Raw genomic sequence first — 4,882 nt, 5'->3', positions numbered from 1 at the left:
CTCCGACTGGTCTCACCAGCCAGAGTCCGAGGTGCTTGAGGCTCTACCTTGCCAGATGCATCGACTAAGATCTCCGCCTTCATGGAGGAGTCGGCCATGGTGTGCTTGTCGGCGATGATCAGCAGCTCGTCGAGGGTCTCGGGTTTGTCGCAGAGGAGTCGATGCTTGAGGAGGGTGCCTTTCCGGCACCCGGCGGTGAAGTACTCGATGGCCTGCACCTTGTGCACGCCCTCGCAGGAGTTGCGCAGCTCGGTCCAGCGCGTGAGGTAGTCGCGAGTCGACTTTGTGGGCCCTTGGACGCACAAGGAGAGCTGTCGGGGCTTGGGAGCCCGCTTGTAGGTGCTGGTGAAGTTGCGGATGAAAACCTCAGTGAAATCAACCCAACTGTTGATGCTGCGGGGCTTCAGGCTGTTGAGCCACGTCCGGGCAGTGCCTTGAAGCATGAGCGGGACGTATTTCACGGCAACGCGCTTGTTGCCATTCGCTATACTGACGGCCATGGAGTAATCGACCAGCCAGTCCTCCGGCTTCACAGAGCCGGTGTACTTTGGTGTGTCTCGCGGGAGGATGAACCCTTTGGGGAAGGGCTCATCTCGGATTCGGGGACTGAAACAGGGCAGGCCCAGCGCATCTTCTTCTTCTAGCGCCAAGGATCAGTTTAGACGATCGATCCGATGGCGGGCATCGTTCTCTCCGACTCCCTCTCGGCGGCCAAGGCGGTCGCCGAGTGTCGGATGCGTGATAGGAGGCGGAGTGGGGTATCTCACTCCACGAGGCGGGGGAGGCGGTTGGTTGCCTCGCCGCTCTACTACACGAGGGCGGCCGTCCTCGTCCCGCTCGATGGAGAGGTGCGTCCGGCTGCGGTTGGCAGCCGGCTCATTGTTCTTTCCTCCGCGGGCGCCACCGGTCGGCGTCCGGGATGTCGCCCCTTGATCTTGGCGTGGGGGCGGCTTGTTGTTTCATCCGGATGGGGCTTCAGTGCGGTAGTCAGCCTCGTGTTGCGCGGCAGCCGCGTCAAGGAGCTGCTGGACCCGCTCCGTCATGTGGCGGCGCTCGTCGCCGTCATATTTGTCCAGCTCATCCTTCACCGCCTGGGCGGCCCGGATGTTCTCCGCAGGCGTGGCGTAGACGGGGCGCTCTGCCCCGAACATGGTGGTGATGGTCGCGCCATGCTGCCGAACCGTGCCGAGGCGGCTAGGCCCCTCAGGAGCCGGCGTGCCACCTATGGCCCAGTCCATCTCACGTCGGTAGGCGTCCGAAAGCCGGCGCATACTGGCCAGGCAGCCGGCACTATCGAGAAGCTGGAGGCGGCGTGCCTCCAGCACCTCAGCGTCCGCGCCCTCGAGAATGGGCGCCGTGAGGTCGCGCAGAGCTGCGTCGAGGGGATCTCGAGCATGCTCGTCCGAGTGCTCTGCACTGTTGATGACGAGCACCTTCGTGACGGTGCTCCCGCCACTGTGCTCGCGAGGAGGCGGCTCGTCATAGACCACCACGTTGGTGGGGAACGCGTCAAGCGACGCCGTGTCGGAGTCGACGATCATCGGGTCGGTCGAGCCGATGGACTCCAGGTCTGCAGCAGTTTCGTTGGTGACGTGGAGCTGGTCGAGGAGGCTGACGAGGCGGCTCTCAGGGCAGCTAGTGCCCGCGTCGGAGGTCGGCTCGTAGGAGAGGTCGATCTCGTCGACAAGGTCGGCGAGGCAGCTCACCGCGCAGGCGATCTCCGTGCCATGCAGCCTGTCAGAGCTGACGCCGTCGGGCGTGCTGGGCTGGCTTCGCTCGCCAGGAAGGAACAGGGTTCCCGTCAAAAGCAGATCTCCGGGAGACGGTGTGCCTCACCCCCATGGTGGGCGCCAAATGTCGGAGGTTGGGTACGACATATGCCAACGGATGGCTTATCATGGTGGGAGCGAGTAGAACGTCGCCGGTGCCTGGAAGCGGGATAAGGCGTAGACACGTACGCCGGAGAACTTTACCCAGGTTGGGGGCTCTCCGTGGAGATAATACCCCTACTCCTGCTCTGCAGGGTCTCTGCATGATCACTAAGGCACTAGTGCTACAAGTTGCTCCTTGAGCTGTGTCTAGAGGTAGGAGAAGGCAAGTCTAGCTCTTCCCTGCCCTAGGTAACTAGCTAGTTCTATCAGGGTTGGAACCCTTTGCATGGGTGGCCTGGGGGGTTTATATAGGCCTGCCCCCTAGGGGTACAATGGTAATCCGTCCGGGTGCTAGGTCCGGCTGTCAGTGTCTCCAGCCTCCGGCTTCTCCACGCGACCGTTGGGGCCCGCCGCCTGGTGGGCCCTGCCGGCTGGTTGGTGGCTGTTTACTATAGCCGTATCGTTGATGACGGGGGCTTGGTCATCTTAGTGTGGCTACAGTCCCGCCGCCTGGCGGGAGGCCACTATAGCCACACCTGGTCTTGTTAGCTTAATGGCATGCATGCCTAGGGGCGAGGGACGGCCGCCTGCTGGAGGCCGGCCCCTCCCGAATCCGTCTGGTTGATCTTCTGCCGTCTTCTACGGGGTCGCTGCCCGATAGGGACCGCCACCGGCAGGCCGTACCAACAGGCCGTCGTGGGGAACAAGACTCCGCCTGCTTGAAGCAACATCAGGGGAGACATGACACAGTGCCTTGTCGTGCGGAGATCTCCGCCTATACGGAGCACTATAGCCACGCCTGTCCCGACGTAGGCGACTTGCTTTACTAGAGCCATGCTCTGTCTTGTACTCTCGATGGGGGCTCGGCCGCACCAGAGTTGCGACGTAACCGCCTACCTGATGCTGCCCTCCCTGGAGGCCGACAACCAGGAGTCGAGCACCCGGAGCGCCGTAGTCTTTGGGTCTGCCGCCTTCTGGCAGCCGGTCGTTGAGCCAGCCGGCTCCCTGAGGGTGGAGCTTCAGCTCAGGGTCCAGCTAGGCGGAGCTGGCCTAAAGTCTTGATAAACCCAGGGACTCGGGTGAGCCTACCCGTGGCCCATTACTCCGACAGGTCATGCCAAAATTTTCCGTGAATTTCGGCATGACTTCTGTGCTACAAACTAGGACATATCGAGTGCCCGAGATTTGCCACAACGGCAATGAATCAACATTCCTGCAAAACATAAGGCTTTTTATGTCATTATTCATTTTATTAGGTTTAGAATTAATTGATTAGATTTAATCGTAGGAAACATGGTTAGCAATAATGAAGGATAGGGTTCGGGTGATTGTGATGTCTACGAGATGGCAGACGCCTATTTGAACCTTCTCGACGAGCAACGGTTGTTGTAGGGCCCACCTGTCACATCCGAGACTGAGACTGACATCGAGACCGGCGCCGAGACTGGCGCTAAGACTGAGACCGGCGCCGAGACCGGCACCGAGACTGGCGAAGCCGGTATAGAACCGAAACCGAAGAGGATGTGGCACCCAAACAATCTCATCACTACTAGACTGATGGTCACGGAAATGGACTATGGTAATTTTGAGCCAAAAGAGCCTCCAGAAGCACGCGCGCGCTACGGTAATCAAATAGGCTGCATCCTATGGACAACCACCACCATCAACGATGAGAAACTAAAGAAGATACCAGACATGGAGCACTCCCTCCTAACTAAGCTAAACCAGGTATTCTTGTTCCCGGGTCGGGCTGAAATCGAATATACTCACCCGTGGCAAGACCCGACCATGAAGGATAAACAAACGCGCCATGGGCAAGTTTAGCGGCGCGTTGTCTGCCTGGAAAGTAAGGGTGAAACATTGGATCATCGGCAAAAAGGAACCCTACTCTAAGATTGTGAAGGATAATCCGACAATTATGGAAGAGCAGTTTGAAATATTCAAGAAGGATTGCGTTGTCGAAGATGTCAAAGAAAAGTCAGAGTACATGAAGGGGCTCCAAGAGAGGAACATGGGATGCCACCACCTCGGAAGTCATGGTTACACGGGGAAGAGGCCCATATGGGCCAAGGAGGACGCGGAACGCAAAAGTCTGGGGATCCCAGACCCCTTGGCGGAGTTCAACATCCCGCAAAAGCGTGACGTCCCGGTACCTTTGGGACCCAGTCAACAAGGTTTTCGATACGGACGCGGTTACGAAGGAGTTCATGAGACTACTGGTAATTATTTATTTACCCCCTAATTTTAGCATCTGATCAATTCGACCGCACATTTAGTCACATTTGTAAATGATCCACGTTCCTTTTGCAGAAAGAGCAGCATAGGATTGCGGCCGAAAGCAACTCGCCGTATGAGGCATTGGCGAGGCCCAAGTGGGACATCCCATTCAACCGAGCCTTGAACATATTGAAAGGACTCCCGGTGGACAATCGATCGTCGTATGGACACGTGCACGGCGTCAGAGACGGCGCCACATGGAAGAAGTACTACCGTGAGACCACGAAGGAGAGAAAGGAAAGATGGAGGTTAAATGAAGAAAACATCGACAAGAAGGTTGAGATTGTGGTTGAGAAGAAATCAGCAGAGACAGTCAAAGCAGCGGTAGCTGCTTCAAAAGAGGAGATGGCAGCTTCGTATAGTGTCTTGGTTCCGGCTATCATCAGTTGGACCAAGAAAAATCCAGATAAAGATGCAGCAGACTTTCCACTTTCCAACTTCTTCAGGAGTAGCTTGCTTAGCGCACCTGCTCCCGCAACCGCTATCAGTCTGTCCTCTGTCTCCATCGTGCTCGGTGGGGCTTCGTCTTTGGCTGAGCTCGACTCCCTCACGGTACCTGTCACACCGGCCCTCTTCAATATATGTATAATCTCCCATTTTCGTTTCCTTTCAGATGTCTCACATCGCAGACATGTCTTTGCAGGCCAATGTAACCCCGTGCACCATATTGTACACCATCGACGGCCAGAAGGTGGGCGTGGGAAAGGCGACGATAGTGAAGTCGAAGGAACAAT

Source organism: Triticum aestivum, chromosome 5B, assembly GCF_018294505.1.
Source record: "Triticum aestivum cultivar Chinese Spring chromosome 5B, IWGSC CS RefSeq v2.1, whole genome shotgun sequence".
Lineage (NCBI taxonomy): Eukaryota > Viridiplantae > Streptophyta > Magnoliopsida > Poales > Poaceae > Triticum > Triticum aestivum.
The sequence above is the reverse complement of the archived record's forward strand: the minus strand, read 5'-3'. Positions refer to the sequence as shown.